Source organism: Camellia sinensis, chromosome 11, assembly GCF_055761805.1.
Source record: "Camellia sinensis isolate YWXY chromosome 11, ASM5576180v1, whole genome shotgun sequence".
In the NCBI taxonomy this organism is placed as follows: Eukaryota; Viridiplantae; Streptophyta; class Magnoliopsida; order Ericales; family Theaceae; genus Camellia; species Camellia sinensis.
Genome location: NC_138971.1, coordinates 85786948 through 85813878, shown reverse-complemented (window position 1 = coordinate 85813878; position 26931 = coordinate 85786948). Strand labels below are relative to the sequence as shown.

General features: G+C 35.9%; 1 long non-coding RNA gene and 1 pseudogene across 2 annotated transcripts in view; one reads left to right on the top strand and one right to left on the bottom strand.

Annotated features, from left to right (window-relative positions):
• The first annotated feature begins 7960 nt into the window (after positions 1 to 7960).
• On the top strand, positions 7961 to 8581 carry LOC145802020 (uncharacterized). Its single transcript, XR_014344182.1, has 2 exons — positions 7961 to 8168; positions 8264 to 8581. It is a non-coding gene; the product is annotated as an uncharacterized LOC145802020 (long non-coding RNA).
• A 6041-nt stretch (positions 8582 to 14622) lies between these two features.
• Positions 14623 to 26931, bottom strand: part of LOC114273390 (calcium-transporting ATPase 3, endoplasmic reticulum-type-like) — a 167733-nt pseudogene continuing 155424 nt past the window's right edge. The window contains exons 14-20 of the transcript XR_014344580.1: positions 26687 to 26741; positions 26403 to 26488; positions 23786 to 23856; positions 22479 to 22584; positions 22310 to 22363; positions 17284 to 17332; positions 14623 to 15151 (exon numbers count right to left, since the gene is read on the bottom strand). The product of XR_014344580.1 is annotated as a calcium-transporting ATPase 3, endoplasmic reticulum-type-like (transcript). The remainder of the gene's footprint in view (positions 15152 to 17283; positions 17333 to 22309; positions 22364 to 22478; positions 22585 to 23785; positions 23857 to 26402; positions 26489 to 26686; positions 26742 to 26931) is intronic.

The window sequence follows — 26931 nt, the reverse complement described above, 5'->3', positions numbered from 1 at the left end:
TCCTCCATGTTGTTTCAATATCTTGTCAAATAATGAGACTCGAAAAGTTTGATTTTCCGTCATTTTGATGAAATTTTGTGGTCAGAGAAAATCAAAAAATGGTTATGTTATGAGAAAGTTGAAATGACAGGAATTTAAGAAATATACAGACAGAAATTTTAAATGCACACAACTAGCCAGAGAAAATTAGACTAGTGACACAACTGGTTTCAAGAAGTATAAGACAAGAGAAAGTAGTAAGTAAATTCCAGAGAAAATCAAATAAAAGAGTAGTAACATACTAAGCTCATGGATGTGAAAAAAAATGAAGTTGGCTATTGTCTTTCTCTCATTTGGTCAGTAAAAATGATCTCTCCATAGCCATCAATGGCCTGAAAAATATAATTTATAATTGTAATATTGGTTTATAAAGGCTGATGGAACATTGCAGAGAAATTTTGATGAAAGACGTACATTGTTAGCAATTTCTTTTTGCTTTATTAGGTTTCCAATGTCTTCGAAGGTAATGACATTCAACTCACTTGTCCAGATTAAAGCCCTACAAGAAGAAAAAAAAAGGATTTAATAGTTGTTAATGCAATATAAGTTAGTAAATTGTTGTTTGTTATCTTCTATTTTATTTGTTGTACTTACTCAAGTCCAGACACATTTGATATGTGCTGCAAGATGTCTTTTACATGATCTTTTATCAATCTTGAAATCGGTAGAGTTTGCGGAAAAAATCAAGATTTTCTGATGCTTATTGGTTGAGGCAAGACGTACACATCAACATCAAGTGCTTCTTTGTCTTTCGTCGTTCGCTCAGTTTGCTTTGCAACTTGTTGTTCCACTTGCATTCCAACTATACATAGTGAAAATCAAACAAGCCCCAAAAATCGAATAAGAAAATAAATAGAGAAAACCAAATAAGCAGTAGAAATCAATAGAAATAAGCAGCAGAAACTAATGTGTTCAGAGAAAATTACCATTGATAGAGAAAATTATAATAAATAGAAATTTCTCCGAGTTGTGTTGACACAATGACATAACTTCTTGTGGCTCAAGATTTTCACTGACCTTGTGGTTGAACTTGTGTAGGTGTTCGGTATGGTTGTGTTGCTAGTTGGACAGATAGTTTTTGAACTTGTTCATGCAATTTAGCATATTCATTTTCAAACTCCGAAATTGAATACCTCAACTGTTGGATTGTTTTTGTATCATCTTCTTTTTGAACCTCCAACATCCTTAGTTTCATTTGGATTGTGCTGTCTCTTTCTTGAAGTTCTGAGTTAAGTGATGTCAAGGTTCTTATTGCAATATCCTTTTCTGCAAGTAATTCATTCCAATTTCTCTCTTCTTCTATTTTAGATTTGGAAAGTGCCTTTAGTCTTTGACGTAGATCAGCAATTTGGGCATCCTTTGATTCCTCAGATTCTTGAGGCTGATGTATTGTTGAGCCACAAATGCTATCATGATGTTGGTCCATTGGCTCATTATGTTCTTCTTCATCACTTTCCTCATTGTTTTCTTCATGCTGTTTAGATTGAGTGCCTTCATCTTCTTCTTCATTGTCTTCTTCTTTCTGTTCATTTTCTTCTTTGTCTTTTGCTTCTATCTCTTCACTTTCTTCTCTGGCTTCTGCTTCTCCACTACTTGCTTGATCTTCTTGTCCATTGATGGCTTCGTGTTCTTCTATGTTGCCTTCTGCTTCTTCATTCCCTCATTCTTCAGATGAATCTTGTAATGTCTCCTTGAATTTGACAATTGCATTTTTTGATTCTTTCTTCGTCTTTTTACCAAGATAGAATTCCTCTGATGGATTTTTGACTAGCTCCTTGTTATCTATCTGTAATAGGAGGCTCTTTTATTAGAGAAATGTTGCAAAATTCACTGAGAGAAAAAATTCAAATAAGGAAAATAAAATTCATCTAAATGATACTAATGGGAAACAAACTTCAGAGAAAATTGTATGGGCAAGAGAAAATTACAGACAATGAGTTAATTTTATGAGGCAGAGAAAATTATGAAACAAGCAACATAATTTAGATATCAGAGAAAATCAATCAAGGCATATAAGTTAATGTTTTACTATAATTGTGTCAGACAAATTTGGATTCCAGAGAAAATTCATGAGAAGGGTAGAAATAAACAGTGTTAATCAAAGATGCAAGGCACATAAGTTATGGGCCAGAGAAAATTACACACCAGGAGAAACAATTTTATGAAACAACCAACATAATTCAGATATCAGAGAAAATCAATCAGGGCATATAAGTTAATGTGTTACAATTGTGGTCAGAGAAATTTGGATTGCAGAGAAAATTGATTACAATGGCAGAAATAAACCAGTGGTAACCAAAGAAGAAATATAAATTGATAGTTCAGAGAAAATTGATCTCAATCAATCAAGGCACAAGGAGGGAAACAAACCAGTGGTCAGAGAAATTTGGAATTTCACTGAGATTTCAGTGGCGATAGAAATCTGATATAGTGTTTGAACATCTTGCGTCTGGTTATTCAGTCGTGCTTTTCTTGGCTTTGCTTTTCTTTCTCTCGTGTGTAGCTTTGTAGGGCCTGGGGCATGCCCCTTGTAATCTTGTTTATTCTTTTGTTTTATTTACAACTTATTCACCCAAAAAAAAAGAACGTTTGTCTCTAACTTTTTCTGTCCTTAGTTACAATTACTCATAAAAGAACGTTTAACTTTTTCTGTCCTTTGTCTCTAAGCTACAATTACTCATAAAATTCTATTTCTTAGTTTAACAATGTTAGTTTAAGTTAAGAACCTCATTTAAGGATTTCCAAATCACCTACGTGTTCAATTCGCAAGTCCGCAAGGAAGAATTTGAAATCCCTTTGATTTTCTTCCTATTTCTCTTTCTTTTCTCCAACTTCTCATCTACCTGTCAAGAAGAATGTTTCTCCAAAACTTTCTCCATCCTTCTCTATTTTGTCCTACGTGTTCAATAATTGTTTCATTAGCTTAAGTGGCCAGGTTTAACTCAAATTAACCATGCATATCGTCTAAGAAAGAGAATTTTATGAGTAATTGTAGTTTAACCATATTAGTTTAATTTAAGCACCCTATTTAAGGTTTTCTAAGTCTCCTACGTGTTCAATTCTCAAGTCCAAATGGGTGGATTTGATTTCTCTTCGATTTTCTTCCTATTTCTCTTCCTTTTCTCTAACTTTCTCTTCTACATCTCAAGAAGAACGTTTCTCTCTAAGTTTCTCCGTGCTTCCTCATCTTGTCTGTTTTATTCTACGAACTAATCAACAGAGGCCACTAATTCTTTCATTAGCTTAAGTGGCCATGTGTATCAAATTGACCTTGCTTTTTTTTTTTTTTTTTTTTGGGTAAGTAAGTCATAAAATAAAGACAGTAAAATGTACAAGTTTACAAGGGGCATACCCCAGGTACACCCAACAACAAATAATAGACGAACAAAACACCCCAAACTACCACTGGACATCCTACAACATAGAGCCACAATCGCAGAAGCGAAAGAACAACTGAAAACAGAACCCCACTTTGCCCATATATCATTTTTGTCCCCAAGTAACCCCTATCATCAGAAATAATAGATGGAAACTTGGGGTGGATATATGGGCAAATAAACAAAAAACACCACAGATACATAAAACATAACAGAAAACACACAATACAAATGTAACTAACTAAAACACCCAACAAGACCAATCGAAAAATGATAACTGCCCCCGCTTGCTCCCAGTCTCTACCTCGGATGAAAACATGGAATCCAATAAGCATCTCGTTTCTCATAGCTGTGACATCCTAGCCACTCAACCAAAGCCATGACGAAGGAAAATATCTATCCCATGAAAGATCCTGGCTGAGTCACATGAAGCCTGCATAGTCAAAAACCATAATCCACGGTCCTGAGAAGTTTAGTGAAAAAACAATAACCCCGCTACAACAAACCAACATATAGCCAATCAAAACATGAGAGCAATCATCACATCCCCCAGTCCCTTCCTTAGTAGATCACAAGCCTCAAACCCCACGGCAGTGTCCCCTTCACTCCATGTCAGGCGTAGCAATGCAATCAATTAGGATGGGTCACATGAAGACAAGAAGTGACCAGAAAACCGGTAGCTATCCTTCCGCTCATCTCCCAGTCTCTAACTCGGCTAGTTAACGAACCACTATTCCCCATAGCAGTGACTCCCCAATCACTCTTGGTGGAGATGGCTTGAAATCTACCCTCATATCGAGTCACATGAGGATCACACAATTAATCAACATGAAATAACCGACTACAAAAGGTCCGCTGCATTGTGGCTAAACAAAATTAAAGGCCCACTTTTTCCAAACCAAAAACCACTCACCACTTGGATTTATCAAACAACATAGAAAAGCATAGCCCATGCAAAATGTTGTCCACACAAAAGAGCCAATCAAAATTCAATTAACTCACCACACATCTCCCAGTTTCAGCAATGGCAAATTTCACGCCTCAATTCCCCATGGCAGTGTCCCCCTCACTTCACACCAGAAGAGGTCAGAGAACTGCTCGAAGCCGAATCACATGAATATGTACAGATCCTTAACCAAATAACGAAAAACCAAATATAGTAGACAGCAGAATCCATGGACTAACAAATTTAGTAATCCCACATTGAGATGCCCAAAATAATAGATCACCAGCCCACAAAAACAGTAGGCACATTTGATAATATCTACATCAAGTTCAAAAGCCGTTAATATAATCAAATCTTCACCAAGCAGGCCCAAAACCATAAGCAACCCGCAACCCACTATTTCAATAACAAACCCAACCCACGTGCAAAACCGTGTGTCACAATCCAGTGGCCCAAATCAAACGGTGATCCAAATCAAACAAAACCCATACAGATGGGCTTTAAGAGAAATAGAAATGCCTTACCATGTATATATTGGCTGGCCCCACCTAACTCTAAGTAAAACCAGCCCCCACCTGGGTTCTCTAACCCATTCAAAAATAGGGCCCACCACCCACTACCAAGCACACCAAAACCCATATACTATACAAATCCCATATAATATTGCAATATAAAACAAAACCAATGCTGGTTTGACAAAACCGTGGGCCCAGCAAGCCACCAAAACCCACGTGAATCACTTCTGCAGAAACAACATCAACATCTAGCTAATCGGGCCCACGTGAGACTTGATCCACGCATGCCAATGCTTACTTTTTGCTTACAAAACCAGCTGGATATATAATGGCCAATATAATATATTATACTATAACAATATAATTTATTATAATAGAACATACCAGCCCACAGAACTTAGAAACCACCACCAGTATTTCCAAAAAATTGAATTAACCACAACGTGAGCGGCGGGAAAGCTAGATCCACGTACAACACCAACTTCCTCCACACACGCGCAGCTGTAACACGTGTAGCCACTCGTCTCTCTCAACTTGTTCCTTGACCACAAGCAGCCATGGAAAAGAGCTCACACCAAACCGAAAAAACCAGGAACACAACTTGCGTGGTCTAGAAACAGCAGATCACCGTGATTCCACCACCGAAACCACAAATCAACCTTAAACCACCACACGGTTGACTAGCAACTACCATCCAGCACACACGGCTGGGAGACCACCTTGACAACCAACTAGCTAGACAAAACCCAACAAACCATCCACGAACATTGATCACAACGGACACTCTGGCATCGAAACACCACTGTATAGAGATGAACATTGATACAAAAGATGGACAGCAAAATAACATCACACCTCCAAACGGAGCATAAGAACATATCTGAAACAAACTCACTTACCCACAGATTTTTGGGCAGACGAGCTAAACCCACAAAGAATGTGAGCCACCAGAACACTTCCTTCCTCATGGAAGAGGAGGTTAAACAGAGCAGTACACCTCCAAATGTTGCAGACCCACCTCCAAAGCTTTGAACGGCAGCACCTGAACTATCTCACAATCTAAAATACATACCCACTCTCCCAAGGAATGGGTAGAGGAGCTAAACAACTGGCCAAATGCGGCACCAGACCATTACCACCGGGGGGAGCTTTCTCTCTCTAGGTTCTAGAGAGAGAAGCTCTACTTTCTTCTCCTTTCTTCCCCCTAATTGACCTTGCTTAGCCTCTAAGAAAGAGAATTTTCTGAGTAATTGTAGTATAACGATATTAGTTTAACTTAGGCACCTCAAGAGACAAACGTTCTTTTTTTTTGGGTGAATAAGTCGTAAATAAAACAGAAGAATAAACAAGATTACAAGGGGCATGCCCCAGGCCCTACAAAGCTACACACGAGAGAAAGAAAAGCAAAGCCAAGAAAAGCACGACTGAATAACCAGACGCAAGATGTTCAAACACTATATCAGATTTCTATCGCCACTGAAATCTCAGTGAAATTCCAAATTTCTCTGACCACTGGTTTGTTTCCCTCCTTGTGCCTTGATTGATTAAGATCAATTTTCTCTGAACTATCAATTTATATTTCTTCTTTGGTTACCACTGGTTTATTTCTGCCATTGTAATCAATTTTCTCTGCAATCCAAATTTCTCTGACCACAATTGTAACACATTAACTTATATGCCCTGATTGATTTTCTCTGATATCTGAATTATGTTGGTTGTTTCATAAAATTGTTTCTCCTGGTGTGTAATTTTCTCTGGCCCATAACTTATGTGCCTTGCATCTTTGATTAACACTGTTTATTTCTACCCTTCTCATGAATTTTCTCTGGAATCCAAATTTGTCTGACACAATTATAGTAAAACATTAACTTATATGCCTTGATTGATTTTCTCTGATATCTAAATTATGTTGCTTGTTTCATAATTTTCTCTGCCTCATAAAATTAACTCATTGTCTGTAATTTTCTCTTGCCCATACAATTTTCTCTGAAGTTTGTTTCCCATTAGTATCATTTAGATGAATTTTATTTTCCTTATTTGAATTTTTTCTCTCAGTGAATTTTGCAACATTTCTCTAATAAAAGAGCCTCCTATTACAGATAGATAACAAGGAGCTAGTCAAAAATCCATCAGAGGAATTCTATCTTGGTAAAAAGACGAAGAAAGAATCAAAAAATGCAATTGTCAAATTCAAGGAGACATTACAAGATTCATCTGAAGAAGGAGGGAATGAAGAAGCAGAAGGCAACATAGAAGAACACGAAGCCATCAATGGACAAGAAGATCAAGCAAGTAGTGGAGAAGCAGAAGCCAGAGAAGAAAGTGAAGAGATAGAAGCAAAAGACAAAGAAGAAAATGAACAGAAAGAAGAAGACAATGAAGAAGAAGATGAAGGCACTCAATCTAAACAGCATGAAGAAAACAATGAGGAAAGTGATGAAGAAGAACATAATGAGCCAATGGACCAACATCATGATAGCATTTGTGGCTCAACAATACATCAGCCTCAAGAATCTGAGGAATCAAAGGATGCCCAAATTGCTGATCTACGTCAAAGACTAAAGGCACTTTCCAAATCTAAAATAGAAGAAGAGAGAAATTGGAATGAATTACTTGCAGAAAAGGATATTGCAATAAGAACCTTGACATCACTTAACTCAGAACTTCAAGAAAGAGACAGCACAATCCAAATGAAACTAAGGATGTTGGAGGTTCAAAAAGAAGATGATACAAAAACAATCCAACAGTTGAGGTATTCAATTTCGGAGTTTGAAAATGAATATGCTAAATTGCATGAACAAGTTCAAAAACTATCTGTCCAACTAGCAACACAACCATACCGAACACCTACACAAGTTCAACCACAAGGTCAGTGAAAATCTTGAGCCACAAGAAGTTATGTCATTGTGTCAACACAACTCGGAGAAATTTCTATTTATTATAATTTTCTCTATCAATGGTAATTTTCTCTGAACACATTAGTTTCTGCTGCTTATTTCTATTGATTTCTACTGCTTATTTGGTTTTCTCTATTTATTTTCTTATTCGATTTTTGGGGCTTGTTTGATTTTCACTATGTATAGTTGGAATGCAAGTGGAACAACAAGTTGCAAAGCAAACTGAGCGAACGACGAAAGACAAAGAAGCACTTGATGTTGATGTGTACGTCTTGCCTCAACCAATAAGCATCAGAAAATCTTGATTTTTTCCGCAAACTCTACCGATTTCAAGATTGATAAAAGATCATGTAAAAGACATCTTGCAGCACATATCAAATGTGTCTGGACTTGAGTAAGTACAACAAATAAAATAGAAGATAACAAACAACAATTTACTAACTTATATTGCATTAACAACTATTAAATCCTTTTTTTTTCTTCTTGTAGGGCTTTAATCTGGACAAGTGAGTTGAATGTCATTACCTTCGAAGACATTGGAAACCTAATAAAGCAAAAAGAAATTGCTAACAATGTACGTCTTTCATCAAAATTTCTCTGCAATGTTCCATCAGCCTTTATAAACCAATATTACAATTATAAATTATATTTTTCAGGCCATTGATGGCTATGGAGAGATCATTTTTACTGACCAAATGAGAGAAAGACAATAGCCAACTTCATTTTTTTTCACATCCATGAGCTTAGTATGTTACTACTCTTTTATTTGATTTTCTCTGGAATTTACTTACTACTTTCTCTTGTCTTATACTTCTTGAAACCAGTTGTGTCACTAGTCTAATTTTCTCTGGCTAGTTGTGTGCATTTAAAATTTCTGTCTGTATATTTCTTAAATTCCTGTCATTTCAACTTTCTCATAACATAACCATTTTTTGATTTTCTCTGACCACAAAATTTCATCAAAATGACGGAAAATCAAACTTTTCGAGTCTCATTATTTGACAAGATATTGAAACAACATGGAGGAACTACAAATTCCTCTATTTCCTAATAAATATTGGGGGTAATAAGAAGTCAACACATAGAAATCACTGGACTTTGCTTGTCCTCGACAAACAAGACAATTTATGGAGATTCTACAACTCACTAAGGCCAATGAGGGATGATGCAGAAGACAAATATGTCAAAGATGCAAAACAATTGGTAACAAGTGCAAATTTCTGTGATCCCATCATAATGTTTATGTGATGATATTTTTCATAGAATCCCATTGCTTTGTCTGCAAATTTCTCTGTTACTTAAAAATTATTTTTTCGCAGTAAGATTATGTGGAGAATTTTTTGAAAGCTTGCCTTGAAAGAGAGGCACAATCACAACCCTTTTTCAAATTGATAAACTCACAAAACACAAATTACAACTTTGAGTATGTCAACAATGCTCCACAAGAAGACAGTGATTCGTAAGTTTCATACAACATCTATAAATAAGATAATTTGATTTGAGTGTTTCTTATAACTAACTATACCTATAATTTGTATGCAGTATGAATTGTGACCTCTTTGTGTGCTATATAATGAGACAATATAGCAAGCATAAACCTATCTGCTCGAAATTGTCCACACAAGACATAAGGTTGATAAGGGCAGAAATCATAGAGAAATTTGTGACCGAAGTTGGCCGGTCATGGACAAAACCAATTCAAATACCTCCAGAAAAAGAACCAAAAGTGTAATAGTGAAACTAGTGCAAGGAAGACAATGTACACAATATAATTAGGATCAACCATTCAATTTGTTTTTTCATACATTGAAGGAATAATGATGCTTGACATATATGTATATATCCTTTTTTGACTAATGTAAATCTCATACCTATCAATGGTTAAATATATATATATTTTTTTATTGTGATTGTCAACACAATCTACATAGAGAAAATTGTCTGCAGAAATTTCCCTGGTATGATGTTACTAGAAATTCACAGAGAAATTTAACTCGTATCTTCCTAAGGGGATGCCTATGTGATCATATAATCTGTAATGCTTTGTGTTGGTACAAAACAATCATCAAATTCAAAAAACACAAAGCGCACAGTAATTTTCTCTGCTATTGGCAAATTTCACTGGATGAATTTGATGCTTCAAAACACAATGCTCAGATAATTTTCTCTACTAGTGGAAAATTTCTTTGGATGAAATTGACTGGTATTATAAACAGACTACCCATTGTATGTTGAAACAAATACAATTCACACTGTAATTTTCAATGCTATTGGCAAATTTCTCTAGATGAATTGGACCTCACAAAACACAATACAAATTTCAACAAACATAATGCCCATAGTAAATTTATCTTCTATTGGCAAACTTCTATGGATGAATTTGACTGGTATGACGTTACCAGAAATTCACAGAGAAATTTAACTCGTACCGTGCCAAAGAGGGTGCCTATATGATCATGCAATCTGTAATGCACTGTGTTAGTACAAAACAATTATCAAATTTAAAAAACACAATGCACACAGTACTTTTCTCTACTATTGGCAAATTTCTCTAGATGAATTTGAAGCTTCAAAACACAATGCACAGAGAATTTTCTCTGCCATAGGAAAATTTCTCTGGATGAATTTAACTGGTATTACAAACCCGCTGCATGGGACTCTCAGTTTGAAAACTAAGTCAAAAAATGTACTTCCTAAACACCTAAGTTTGAAAATAGGCCATCGGGGGGCCAAAAATCCTGTAACAGTCCCGAGAAGGCCCGTGAAACACCTCCAACACCTCGGGAGAAACCAATGTAAGTTGTGGAAACTTACGGAACTAGCATGGGACTTCCGGTTTGAAAACTAGGTCGAAAAAGACACTTTTTTCACACTTAAGCTTGAAAATAGGCCTCGGCGGGCCGAAATCGTGTAACAATCATGAGAAGGCCCTGGGAACACCTCAAACATCTCAGGAGAGACCAATTTGAGTTGTGAAAACTTAACGAACAGGCATGGGACTCCCGATTTGAAAACTAGGTCGAAAAATACACTTTTCTAACACTTAAGCTTGAAAAGTAGGCCATTGGGGGCCAAAATCATGTAACAGTCGCAAGAATAGCCGGGAACACCTCAAAATCCTCGAGAGTGATCAACGTGAGTTGTGAAAACTTACGGAACTAGCACGAGACTTCCGGTTTGAAAACTAAGTTGGAAAAAGACATTTTTTTCACACTTAAGCTTGGAAATAGGACATTGGGGGGGTTAAAACCGTGTAACAGTCACGAGAAGGACCGAGAGATGCCCCAAACACCTCGGGAGGGTTCAAGGCAAGTTGTGGAGACTTACGGAACTAGCACGGGACTCTCGGTTTGGGAACTAAATCAAAAAATGCACTTTTTTCACACTTATGCTCGAAAATAAACCGTCGAGGGCCAAAATCGTGCAACAGTCACGAGAAGGCCCGGGGAACACATCAAACACCTCGGGAGGGACCAATGTAAGTTGTGAAAACTTACGGAACTAGCACAGGACTCCCGGTTTGAAAACTAAGTTCGAAACGACACTTTTTTCGCACTTAAACTTGAAAATAGTCCATCGGGGGGGCAAAATCGTGTAACAGTCAAGAGAAGGTCCGGGGAACACCTCAAACACCTAGGGAGGGACCAACGTGAGTTGTGGAAACTTACGAAACTTGCATGGGACTCCCGGTTAGAAAACTAAGTCAAAAAATGCACTTCCTAAATACCTAAGTTTGAAAATAAGCCATCGGGGGCCAAAAATCCTGTAATAGTCCCGAAAAGGCCCGTGGAACACCTCTAACACCTCGGGAGAAACCAATGTAAATTGTGGAAACTTACGAAACTAGCACGAGACTTCCGGTTTGAAAACTAGGTCGAAAAAGACACTTTTTTCACACTTAAGCTTGAAAATAGGCCTCGGCGGGCCGAAATCATGTAACAATCATGAGAAGGCCCAGGGAACACCTCAAACATCTCAGGTGGGACCAATTTGAGTTGTGAAAACTTAACGAACAGGCACGGGACTCCCGGTTTGAAAACTAGGTCGAAAAATACACTTTTCTAACACTTAAGCTTGAAAAGTAGGTCATTAGGGGCCAAAATCATGTAACAGTCGCAAGAAGGGCCGGGAACACCTCAAACATCTTGGGAGTGACCAACGTGAGTTGTGAAAACTTACGAAACTAGCACGGGACTTCCGGTTTGAAAACTAAGTTGAAAAAAGACACTTTCTTCACACTTAGGCTTGGAAATAGGACATCGGGGGGCCAAAACCGTGTAACAGTCACGAGAAGGACCAGGAGATGCCCCGAACACCTCGGGAGGGTCCAAGGTAAGTTGTGGAGACTTACGGAACTAGCACGGGACTCTCGGTTTGGGACCAATTTGAGTTGTGAAAACTTAACAAACAGGCACGGGACTTCCGGTTTGAAAACTAGGTCGAAAAAGGCAGTTTTTTCACACTTAAGCTTGAAAATTGGCCTCGGCGGGCCGAAATCGTGCAACAATCATGAGAAGGCCCGGGGAACACCTCAAACATCTCAAGAGGGACCAATTTGAGTTGTGAGAGAGAGAGAGAGAGCATCAACATCAACAACAACACATCATCATCATCATCATCTTCCTGTATCTGTTCTTGCTCTGTTTTTTTTTTCTTTTCTTCTTCCATAACTTAGAATAGAGAGAGAGAGATACAGAGAAAGAGAGAGAGAGATATAGAGAGAGACACACAGATGATGGTGGTGTTGGTGATAGCGGCGCTGGTGATGGGTGCTCTCTCTCTTCTCTCTCTTACTCTTTCTTTTTCTCTTCCTCTTCTTCTCTCTTCTCTCTTCTCTCTCTTCCTTCCTCTATTTCAGCGATATAAGAGGGAAAGAAAAAGAAAAAAAAAATTAGAGCCCTTTCGGGCCAAGTTTTTTTTGAGCTAGGAAGGATTATTCGTGTGGAAAATTACTGGCCACCCAACTTACCCTAATAGCTAGTATTTTTTTTTTTGCTGCTGATTGCACCTGTAGTCCATAATTTTGTCCTTTTATGTCATTTTAATGCTCACAGTTAGTCCAATTGTATTTTTTTTTTTTTTTTGGTTTCTAATTGCACTCGTAGTCCGGAATTCTGTCCCTTTATGTCATTTAATGCTCACAATTAGTCCAATTGACATCACCAGTTTGGGATTTTGATAGAAAATAGTCACTAAATTAACTGAAGTTAGTTTATAGAGTTAATCAAATTTACAATTTTACTCCTAAAAGCATGACACGTCACTCATATGTCCATTTTTTTATTTAAAAAAACGCCAACAATTGTAAATTATAAATGACTCAAATGACAATTGTAAATTATAAACCAACCTGAGACAATCATAAATTCATAATTAAAATTGAATCAATTGAATTTTATTTATTTATTTATTATTTTAATTTTATTTGCAGAAATTAATGATTAATTGTTAGAATAACACTTAAAGAGAATTGATCTCATCCCTTCTACTACAGATCACTTTTTAGTCTTACCTCTCCATTTCACTTCCAAGATAACAAGCAAGAGCCAATTGAAATTATAAATGACTCAAACAACAATGGCCAAAATAAAGTCAAAAATTTGGTCAAAACTCTTTTATAATAAAATTTTAATGCATTAAAAACAAATATAAAAAGTTTTCTTTAAAAAGTCTAACACATACTACTATTATCAAAATATTCTTAGCGACTAATTTAGTATTTTAATTTTTAATAAAATTAATATTTTTACTCTATTTCACAATAACATTTTACTGACTATCAAAGTAACACTTTATTGTCTTCTTAAACAGGACAGTAACAAAAAAAAAAAAAAACAGAATATGAAACAACAACCGATCACAGTGATGATGGGAAGAAGGTTACAGCTTTGATAGCAACATCAACTATAGCAAATATGATCTGTTTGCTCAATTTGCTGCTCTCAAGACCTCTCTTCTTCGCTTTTCTTTTTCTTCTGATCCTCGACTGTGTTCCAATAAGTAACAGAACAATTGCAAGTGATGATGGAGTGGATGAAGATGGAGTGCAGAAACTGGTCCAATGGGCCATCGACACTGCTCGACTTGATCCTTCTCCTCCCACTGGTTCTGATAATGATGATAACGACAGCAACAACGATAATGACATTGAAATTGATATTGACAATCATCAGAAAGAAGAAGATGAAGAAGAAGAAGAAGAAGAAGAAGAAGAGATCATGTTTGTTTGTGCAGAAATGTTTACTGAATTCAACTAAAAAGGTAAATTTGTCAATAAAAATGCACCTGTACAATATTGGTGTCTTTGAAAGAAAAATCTATCTTAATGGACTTTACACAATAAAAATTGTTTTAGTGTTCCTTTCAACAAAGAATGGCTCAAGGGAGGGATTTTGGACAAATTTTTCCTAATAAAGTGACTACTAGTGTACTTTGCACTTTGATTTTTTCTTTATTTAAATTAAGGCCAAAATTCTAGTGTAATCAAATTCACAAAGCCAAAAAAATCCAACTCACCCATCCAGCTGGTTCGAAACTGCCATCTTCAACCAACTGCCAAGTTTCAAGATTGGCAGTTTGAGAGCTGCTGAATCAACCTGGTACAATACAACTACTACTAGCCAGCATATCTCACCAACACTATTAACTTTGCTATGTTTAAAAGGTAGATGTCTCTTGAACCTTTATGATCAATCTTGGGTGGCAATTTTCTTTGTAATAATGACATATATTGTTATTGTGACTCATTAGTATGTAATACATTGTAATAATAAAATAAAATATAAATCTTCGGCAGCCCATGAACCTCCATTATCTTAAAAAGAAAAAGCAACCTCTGGCAACGAGAATTTGAGTCATCATGGACAAAGATTCAACTGCTTAAAAAATCAATCTGAACAATGTTTGTTTCACCGTAACTTCAGGACCATGTATTTTGAGGGCAAATTGTATACAAGAAGGCGGTCGTGAGTAGTACTTGTTCTATGCCAAACCAAAACCCCTTAAATTCTATAAATTATAGTCAGACAGCATTTTGAGAAAAGTAGTCTATGAGATCCGAGAATACTAGCAGTTGTCCTTTTTCTATTTCTTACAACATATAAAGCCAATTGGCATCAGTGAATGAGAATAAAACTCACAGCAGACTGGAATAGTCTGTGCAGTTGTATTGGAAACATCTTGGGTAGTTCCTCGGCACAATGCAGATGAAAGCAGAAGAGAGAAACATGACTGAATGGTGTTTCACAACAAACTGTAGGTTAGTAGGCCAACCTGAACGTCGCGCCAAATTTGGTACATATTCCACTTGTCATTTATTATGTAATTCTGTCTTTGGAAGTATATCAACTCTTCTCACTCTGAGCTTGGATCGTGCTCCTACAACAAGAAGAACAACCATCAAAATATGTTAGTGTATCTTTTGATTATTGTGGACATAGAACACTCAAAGCGGGCATCAGAAATCTCATCCCATGTAAGACAACCTGTCCTCCCAAGGGTGAAATTAATATAATCTAATTCCCAATAGAAGTAGCTTGATACGAGGCAAAATATATTTGAACAGGATTAGCTATTAGACTATTATGGACGAGGTTGTCTGTAGGTTATAAATTGTGGTCTGTGATGGTTTGCATGGCAATGGGTTATGGACAGAGACAGACAGACAGACACACACACACACACACACACACACAGAGATGGGTCTACTTTAGAGATGGTTGATTGGGTGGTAGCTAAGAAGCGTTGACACAGACACAGACACGGATGCGGAAACGGACATGGACACAGACACGGGACACGGCAATTTCAAAATTATGAGAACACGGGCACGACAGTAAAATATGTTTTCATATATATATATATATGTATTTGCTATCTAGATTAATATTATATTCACAATCAATCAACATTAAGAAAAACTAACTCTAATTCTTTTTTTTTAAAAGCACTTTCAAATTAACATTTACAGTTTATATTTTTTATGGATGATCTATTAAGTATTTAAATCTAAGAAAAAAATAATAAACATTCAATATTCATCACAAGCATTAAATAAAATGGGGAAATAGACAATTTAGCATGTCCCCAAAGTATTCCCTAAAAATAAATTAATTAAATAAGGCGACACGCCATGTGGTGTGTCCCATACGTGTCCCCAAAGTGTCTACGTGTCCGACACGGATACGGCACTTATTTTGAAGTGTCGATGCTTCATAGGGTGGTAGTCATCGGCAATGACTATTAGAGGTGATCACTATTAATGGGGTTAGGACAGAGTAACTTGATGACTCAATGTGAGTTAGGATTGGAATAACATTCCATTTGTTTTGGCAGAAAATATTTTTCGTATTTTCTAGAGTTAGATACTATAGAAAGCAAAAGCAACATAAAATGTTTTGTGGCGGTCAATGGAAAACAAGCTCATTTGGGAAAAAAATATTTTCCAATTTCAAAAGATAGAAAATGTTTTCCGAACTTAAGTCTTACCAACACAACCATACTATTACCATCATCATCACCTCCAAAAACCCGACCATCATCTCCACCACCACCACCACTATCGCCAACATTACCTTCACCACCTCCGCCACCAAAACCTCCACCTCACCCGACTACCACCCCACCGCCATCAACACCAACTGCCCCACCTCCTCCTACCACTACCACTACCACTACCACTACCACTACTACTACCACTAACACTAACACTAACACTAACACTAACACTAATACAACAACTAATACATTAGTTTCAAAGTCGCAACTAGACATAGGAAAACATTTTATGAAAAAAAAAAAAAATTCATAAAAATATTTTAATTACAAAATGCTTTCCTCAAACAAAGTAAGAATTACTATGAATAATAAAATATGTAAATTTTCTGTTGCAATCATCATCACAAGGGAAAATTGTTTTTTCAGAAACATAAGAGGGTGTTGTGATTGTTAGAAACCTAAGGGGTGTAGTCTATGTTACATGGAATTGGATATGAGTATCGGGTGCAGGTATCTGTCCAAAAGTTGGACATTCACAACCATTAATCTTAGGATATCGAGATGTGTCCAAAAGTTACATATGGAGACACATCATGGACACACACACACACACACACACATATATATATATATATATAACATATCATATAATATAATATACTTAGATAAGATGTTTTAAATTATGTAGAAATGTACATGAAATTAATTATGATTAAGAGACGTGATATTCCTCTCTAACCCATGTGTGAGGTTAGAAATGTGTCTTTAATAGCAAATGTAAGTTTCATTTTTTTTCAAGCATCGTAAAAAATTAGAAGATTCAAGTGTCTAAATTTACAGGTGTTGGACATGTTGGACACATGGCACTCTTACCTTTATTATATTCCATGGGCACGGTCGGGGAAAATAAAAGAGTCCATATAACACACATGTAAGTACAATTTACACAAAGCATGTGAATAATAATAATAATAATAATAAAATTGGAAAAAAAATAATTAAGATGACCTCACCACTTGTATTTCTTGAGAAGAACTTCAGTATCTCGTCAATTATAATAACCTATGCCAGGTTGACAATATCGTAAGTAATGTCAAATAAGAAAGAGATCCAAATATGAAACAGAAAGTGATGCAGTGTATTATATTTAAATCAGAAACAATTAAACAAAATAGTCTACATATAAGATATTACTTGCTACTGTAGGTTTCACTAAGCTATTCAGGAAAAGAGCTGAAGTTATTCAAGAAAGGGGTGAAAATTATCAGTTGAAGACATCATTAAAGCTATTCTGAGTAATGGAAGAGAAGCTACCATGACACGGTGACAACTAGAAAGGAAACAAAGAAAAGTAATTAATGAGATTTTATCCATAAAACAAAGTGTGATTTGAAAATTTAACTAAGCCACCACCATATTTGAGGCTCATTGAAGAAATTCCCTATTTATTAACTCTCACAACCCATTCAACAAGTAAATAGAATTTGGCGTTAATGTCTGGGTACTAAATGTAAAGATGTTGCTAATTCCAATCATAGAGCAAGGCATCCTTCAATGCCAGTCTTTTAAATGTAAACACTACAATGGAACTATAAACATAAATTCAACCCAACTATTTGACTTAGAGATTGTTGTTGATGATTTTCATTTTTAAATTTTCTAAGACAAGTGTCGAATGAGTTATTTAGATCCAAAGGCATGTCTAATAAATAAGTAAATAACAAGATTGCTTCTCCATAATAATGTGGTATATACATCCCCTACATTTCAATTATGGATGGGAAAGTAACATATTAGCCGTCCATCAGTTTTACTACATAGGGGCCGTTTTTAGATTATTAGATTATAGCTTTAAATAGAAGTTGTTAGCTTGTTTGGTGTAGATGTTAGATTATACATTTAAGCTGGAAGGTAGTGTTTGTTAGAATAAGTTGTATACTACCTTTCATTGTGTAATTATCATTTTGCCCTTATAAGAAATGCAAAAATTGTGAAAAATAATTTTTTTTTTCAAAATTTCATTTTCAGAACTATTTTCATAATTTTTTTACACACAGGAAGACTGCAATCTGGATATGTGGGTAAGCTATGGAGGAAAGCTTTCCTTCCAAAGAACATGTCTCACAGTAAGATTATATTTTGCCAAATAATGGGATGTTTCTTTACAATTTGTACTGTGATACCCCTGTTCCGTATTATGCTAATTGATCCTCCTTATGCATATGATTATGTGTTTGATATGATTTTGAGTGCCATTTATATGAATATATGTGGTTTTGAATTTCTATCTGTTCACCATAGGAATATCTGTTTGATTATCTGCTTTGGAATTTAAATTGAAGGCCTTATCGGCCACAGAACCTGAAATTGATTGCGCCATCGTGATTGGCATAATTTTTAGAGCCTACGGTGAAATTTGATTGAAAATTGATTCGGATCAAAATAATTAGATTCAGAATGATCAATTAAGTGCCCAATTATTTAATATTAATAATTTTGACTAGTGGGACTTACATAAGAGGGCACAACGCACTCAATTCCTCTCTTTTATCCATTTGGGCTGAGATTTCTCTAGAGAGGGAGAGAGAGGGCCGGTTCTAGAGAGAGAGGAGGAGTTATGCATTTTGATCCAAGATTGTGAAATTGGAAGTTAAAACTCAAAGAACATTGAGTGTTTGAAGCTCCTAGGTGAGTAATCAATTCTTGATTTATGAATTATGTAATTTTGTGAAATCAAGTAGTATGGTAGCTCATGGCTAAGATTGAGCTGAATTTGAAGTTAAAATGAACATGCATGTGCATAATTGTTACAATTTTGGGTGTTCTAGCATGTAGCATGTTAAATATGAAGAATGGAGCATCAAACCTTACATGCATGAGTAGTTCTGTGTAGCTTCATGATTTGGAGCATCATTTGTACCATTTGTAACAGAAATGAATTGGTTTTGTTGAATTGAAAGTCATAGAACACATGCATGTAAGGAATTGCTATAAATTTCCATGTTTGAGCACAATGTGTATGATCCATGTTGAATTTTTGGTTTAAGTCCATATATTTGATCATTTCTTCACCAATTAAGTTGAGAATAATGAGTATCCTCCACATGCAAGTACAAACCATGGAGGTATTGGTCTTGAATGTTTAAAGTTAATGTGTTGGTGATGAGTTTGGGTCAATTTGAGCCATACATGTGATTAATTTGTGAAATTGAGCTCCATCGTGTTGTAATTTGGTGTTGGTACCGTGTTAGTATATGATTATGTGAAGTTTGAGCCAAAAGCATGCATCTAGAACCATTGAATGTCGAGTTGGAGCTCAAGAACATGTTCTGAAAAACCCAAAAAATTTGATGTCTGCTCGAGCGGGGAAACCGCAGCTCGAGCGTGAATTTTGTGCTTCCAGTATTTTTGCAGACTTGGATGTCCGCTCGAGCGGGGAAGTTCACGCTCGAGCGGGGAGCTATGTAGACAGACCTTCAGCTCGAGCGCCAGACTTCACGCTCGAGCGTAATTTTGATGCATCCAGCACTTTTGAAGACCTCATGGGTCCGCTCGAGCGGGGAAGTCCACACTCGAGCGGGGACCCTGTTTTCTGAAATTTTGAAAAGACATTCTGAGTTTCGTTTTCCATTCTCTGTCACTTCTAAGTACTCTTAGGCATGCATTGAGCATTGTAATTGAGTTAGAAGAATAAGAATAAAGCCTAGAGAGGAATATGTGAATTAAAGAACGGATTGAATCGGTTGTGACCCATATGTGTTATGTGATGTGTAGGGTCAAGCTCCAGGCCAAATCAACCAGCCGATCACTGTGAGTAATATTTTAACAAAGATATCTGAAATATGTTATTGCCCAATTGCTTACGTCCGTGTAAGTTTTATAAGATTCGTTGATTCGATTGGTGGACAATGTTTGCTATACCAAATGAATGGGGCAGAGGCCGTTCTGACAAGAATAAATGGATGGGCCAGAGGCCGTTTGACAAGAACGAATGGATGGGCCAGAGGCCGTTCTGACAAGAATAAATGGATGGGCCAAAGGCCGTTTTGACAGAGCGAATGGATGGGCCAGAGGCCTTTCTAACAAGAATGAATGGATGGGCCAGAGACCGTTTTGACAAGAACGAATGGATGGGCCAGAGGCCGTTTTGACAAGAATGAATGGATGGGCCAGAGGCCGTTCTGACAAGAATGAATGAATGCCAGAGGCCGTTTCGACATGAATAAATGAATGGGCCAAAGGCCAGTTTGACACGAATAACAGTTTGACACGAATGATAGTTTGACACGAATAACAGTTTGACATGAATAACAGTTTGACATGAAAGTATGAATGGGCCAAAGGCCAGTTTGACCTGAATGATACTAATGAATTGGGCCCGAGGCCGTATGATGTGTTTGGAACCGCAATTACCTAACTTACATATGTCTATGTATGTGTGTATTAGTTAGAAATATAAACTAGGCCCAAGGCCGTTTGAGGTATATTATTCCAATGTATATTCTTTATTTGATATTGTTCACTGGGCTTTCGCTCACGCTCATTCATGTGTTTGTAGGTGAGCCAAGAGAGGTCTAGACCCAGCCTCAGTGAAGTCTGTATGGAACAACCAAAGTTTTGAAGAGTCAGCCCTTGTGTCTCACGCACGAGACACGTCTTCGCCCTTTTGCCATTCTGTGTATTTTCGTCATGTTGGCGAGGACTTTGGTATACGTCTGTGTATAGTTTTGGTTGGTTGACTTAGATTTGAATGATCCTGTCTGTACAGAACCTTATGCTACTATACTTTCTGTTGTGAGTTATTAACATATGTAAATGTGGAATGTTACGATGTGCATATAAGCACGGCTCTATGGACAAAGTTTTAAATTTGCTTCCGTTTGGCTCCTTTATTCTGATGAGTTTTGTCTTATTTGGTTTGAGGTCGTAGGTAATCTCGTGATTACTGGCCGGTTATGGCCTTAACCCATAGGGGCGGGTTCGGGTCGTGACATGTACTATACATGTACCCAATAGTTTTTGGGTCTGATTTAACATCGATTGAATTCCCGTTGTTCCATGACTAGAGCATCATGAACTGCACAAAACCCTAATCCGTAAATTGGATTTTTTTCTTCTCAAAGTCATTACAAAAACCCTAAATTGTGGATTGGATTCTTCCATAAATTGCTACAGATTAACAACCACCATCGTAGAAAGCAAAGTACAAATCAAAATCGAAATCTATTTGGTGGTTGTGATCCAAAATCATCAAACCCAAATCTGTAGCAAAGGGATCAAAGATAGTAAAGAACTGAACCAAAATCATCAACAAGTTCAGGTGCTTGTCATCTAGGCAACGAGTTGCCTTCGTTACACATATCTGATTGTCGTCACCCAGCTTCAGAAGTTGTCGGCCGCATCGTCACCCATCTTCGGTAATTGTCGGCAAGTCATGTTGCCAAGTCGAAAGAATCAAAGAAAATGAGTAGAGAGAGAGAGAGTCATGAGGGAGAGAAGCAGTGAAATGAATGGTTGGGATATTCATATAGTGGCACAGCTGTAATTCTTGCAAAATCCAAGGGATGTTTAAATAATTTCACCCATTAACACAGCTTTCTGCATAAACTATAAGCCGAGAAGCACCTCTTTCAGTGGTTGCAATAAACAGCTTATTTGGGGCCAAAATAAGCTGTGTTAAGCCATAAATCGATCCCATTAAGCTACCCCAAATACTCATTTTTAACTTAATATAAGTTAAAAGGTGATAAAAGCAGCTTATAAGCTACACCAAACACCTACATTCCAAGGGAAACTAACCCACAATAGAGAAATGCAGTAATCAGGTACACATGTGCAACACATTTGACAGGGGCAGAGAATACCACTCTCTATCAATAACAAGAAAAAAGTAGCAATTCATGTCATTTGTCTATTAATTTTAACAATATCATAACGCAGTTAGCAGCAGAAGATGTACCAACATGGCAAGATAATAAGCGCCGATACTCAGAGAGAATATGAACATCAGCAAACAAGGAATGTAATCAAACTACTCACAGGAAATGAAAGATACAAAACGACAATCCACTCAGCCCAAGACAATGGCGTCACCTGCAACACAAAATTCAAATATTTTAATTAACAACCTTATGTAAGGGGGCAAAAAAGTCGAATCATATAAAAGAAATTGCAGTAAATAGATAGAAGTAGAAGATAAATCACTTACGGAAAAAAGAATAGACAGAGGTCGCACGTACAAGATAAGAATATGAAGGAGCATGGTCAGTACAATTGAACCAACAAGCCGCAGATTACTCCAGGGCGGGATAACACTAAAAATAAAGTACAGGTTAGTGGTATTTATTTATTTTCTTTTTCAGTGTTTGAATAAACAACAACATCTACAACTGAGAATGAAAGACAAAAATATGACTTTCACTTATAATAGTAGCTTGAAATTATAAAAGATGGTTAACATAGCTGACTCTGAACCTATCATTGGTCAACAAATACAGTAGGAATTTTAAAGAAAGCCTTGATCTCTGCACCTTCTATCTATAAATATATAGTACAAAGAACAAACAGAATTCCAACAATAAACTTCCCGATTTGAAGAAAATTGTTTACATTTGGAAGGGAGTCTGAGGATTTCAGCATCTCAAATGCATTAAAATAGGCCAATTGAAAGGATGGAAGTTTTGGCATTGTGTGTGTGCTGAGTCTTCAGACCTGCAAGTGTGAATGTGCTTGGTTGTGGAAACATTGGGTCAAATGAACAGCTGAGATTTTATTTTATTTTTGTTTATTTAAATATATATATATATATATATATTTTGTAGGAGAAACAGAACAGCCAAATTTACAAGTGGTCAATTATGTTCTTTCAAAGCCTTTCAACTACACTTTGCTTTGCAAACATTATTTTCAATGGTATTCTTCATGCAGTTTAGTTTGCTGCACTTCTGAGAAGCCAAGAAGTAGTATCTTAATGAAAAGCAGTATTCCAAATCTATCACCATTAAAAGTGTTTCATGGCCACTTGTATTAGTGAAAAATTAAGGCCTTGTTTGGTTTGTATTTGAGAAACATGTTTTGAGATAAAAAGTACGAAAATTTGTTTGGTTTGGTTTTTTTTCAAAAGATGTTTTGAAAAATTATTTTGAGAGAGTTTTAGAAAAAGTGATTGATTTGATGTGTATGAGAGAGAGAGATTTGTTTAGAAAATTCGTAAACCAAACAAGTTTTGAAAAAAAATTTTGGAAAAATTTGTTTGGTTTGATTACTTTTGAAAACTTATTTGTAGAGAATTTTTCCCAAAATTTTTTGAGAAACACAAACCAAACAAGGCCTAAAAATCTTTATTCTTCCCTGATTTGATTTTATACAGTACCTTATGGGAAGAAGATGGAAATCCAAGAAACTAGCTATAACCATGTTTTTACATGTCACACATTCAGCATTCAAATGAATCGATATGGGGACAGAGACAGTATCAAAGTTGAGATGAAGTTTGAGGTTCAAGTGAATACTTACAGGAGAGATTGATTTTCACTGAGATTATTCAATGCATTGAACATCTCAACAACAACAAGCACTGTCATTGACTAGTACAAAATGTTAGTGTAGAAAAAGGATAATTTATGGGCATGCACAACCAATAATTCTGTTGAACAGAAAATCAAACCATTGTCAATGCAGATCATGGGATCAACAATAAAATGCCGAATGCTTATTGTTGAAAAAAAGACATATGCAGTGTTAGCAGAGTCCTTTTAAAAATAATAATAATAATAATAATAATTAAGTTCAAACATATTGTACCTGTACCACGTATCTCTTCAATATATCTTCATAGTTTGGCGAAAACGACGTTGTTTCATGCATTATGTAAACAAAAATAAAAATAGAACTGAATCGTAGTGAATCGTAATGAATCGTAGTGAATCACAATGAATCATAGTGAATCGTAAATTGAATCGTACGATTCAATCAATTTCTTATTCAACAGCACAATTCGAATCTTTTTTTTTTTTTTTTTTAAACTTGTATCTAATCGTATGAATCGAATCGTGAATCATATGATTCTATCAACCATGGGTATTTGTACTTCGTATGGTACTTCTTCATGCATATTGTACACGAAAAATGTACCAAATTTTTTCTTCTTACTTTTTGCCGTACCCCAGACACACCTAGTACACTAAAGCCATAGCATACCTCAATCAAAACAATATTTTGTTCTATATAGAGGTAAAATTAGTTTCATTAGACATTATTTATTTGTTCTTTTTTTAAGCTTAGCATGATTTTAAAACTAAGTTATGACTTGTAAGTTATTTAATATAATGACATGTAATTTTTGTTTATACCTTTACTTTTTGCCATTAAATATGAATTGTAAGTTGGATCTTCTTAACAAACTAAAGCATTAAACTAATTTTTGTATTACATTACTCAAAATTAAAAATAAAAATATGTTTTTATAACCGGACCTAACTGTACTTGTACCCTACTTTTTTTAGATTTTACCATATCGACTCTCACCGGTATCGTACCAATACACATACCCGTACACACGCTTCGTAGCTCTGCATGGTTGCTTATTGTATAATTTGGTTCTGAATAGAAACTGAAAGACACACAACCCAGACAGCAGCTAGAATATTTTCACAGCTAGATGTAAAGTTATAGCAATTTCAAAGATCAAATACAAATATATTGACAATTAGAAATCGGCAAATTACATATTCCCCCTTGAGGTTTAGCAAAATTATAATACCCCCTGAGGTTTGAAAAATTACAGATACCCCCCTGAAGGTTTTGCATAACAAATTAGGGGGCAAATTGTTATGAAAATATAAACCTCAGGGGGCAATTTGTTATGAAAATATAAACCTCAGGGGGGAGGGGGTATCTGTAATTTTCGAAACCTTAGGGGGCATCTATAATTTAGGTAAACCTCGAGGGAGGTATATGTAATTTGCCCATTAGAAATTATATAAAGGGAAGCCAAAAAGAAGAAAGTGAAGCAATTCCATTTACAATATGTCAAGCCAAGTGTGAACATAAACTTGTCCTCAAATTTGTAGACCATCGCTTTAATATGTGTATAACCGATAAATCAACTCATAATAGGGACACTGATGCAAGGTTAACCACATTTTTCCAGTCAACTTGTAACAAATTTGGAGACATCTAACTCAAAATTAATTAATTATAGGTGAAGAAACCTCTAGGCCACATGAACCAAGCTTGGATGGCTTAGAGAAGCAACGTGGGACAAGTCTCTAACATAGCCAATTTTGAAATCAATCCTAATCTGATATTTACTGAATTTCCAACTTTATGGATTAAAGTGGGAATTAAATTCTTAAATATCTTTAGCTGAATTTTCTATTGGATTTAGCCTGAATTTAAATAAGAATAAAATAAAACTCAAGACATTTCTGTCTAAATTCTACGTCTGGATTTTCCGAAATTTGGTCAAATATTTTACTATTCTTCCAAAATGTATTTCTTTGAATTTGGATCTGTTTATATTAAGACATCTAATCTGCAAGGGTGGAACCAGGATTTATATTGGGAGGGGCCAAATTGACGTACCCTTCAACCTCTTCCCCTTGCTCAACCCAACCATTCAGCCAAACCCTTTGAAACAGAGTAGCATGCGTGTATATATATGTATTTTATTAATAGTTTATATCCATAAAAACATAGAGAAGATAGAGAAAGGCACAAATCATAATTAACCAATGTAGGAAGTTATTAATTAGGAAACCCAACGATAATTTCAAAATTTATCAACACAAAAAATAGAATCAGTGGAGCACCTACAAGATATAAGAGACTGGGAGAGGCCACTAAACAAATTTTGTTAAAAAATTAAAAAACACGAGAGGCCAATAATGGAAAACAACGTATTTCTCATCTTTCATGCATGTACAGAAATATATATGTGGGTGAAATTAGTGAACTCAAGGGTGCCATCGCCTCGTTTTGCCTGTATGTAGTTCTATCCACACTAATCTGAAGTCAAATTTTGTTGAGTTTATAAAGTTGGCGACTTTCAAAAGCATGGTTTGATGTCATACAAAACCAAAAACAAACGCAGCAAATATCACACAGTAGTCTAATATGAGATAGAACTTACCAATTCAACATTTGGTAATTTAGGCCCACTATCAGCAAAAACAAACCACCATATGAATCCCGCAATGGTGGCAAGTCCAACATAAGCTACAAAAACCAAATAATTCAGTCATACAACAGTTCAAAAAATTGAACTAAAATCAACCTCCTGCTATTGATCTTTGCAAAACTTGAATAGTGAACATGTGAAATACTCATCCAAATTTCTCTCATGGGTATGCTGTAAGAAGCATTCTGCAAATTGGACCACAAGGTGAAAAACAAAGAAGTGCTAACAGACTATACCTCCAATAACTAGATAACGAAAGAATAGCCAACCACTGACAACAGCTTCATTAACCTGCACATTCAAACAAACAAAAAAGTAAAATCATAGAAATCAGAAAGTTTTTCCCTTTCTAAGAAAAAAAAAACACTCGAACGTACTACTAGATTCACAATTCAATGAATTATACAAGAAACAAAGAACCATCATTATGGAATTGTGGAAACTGTAATATTATTTTGAGGGGGGATTAGTACGCTTAATT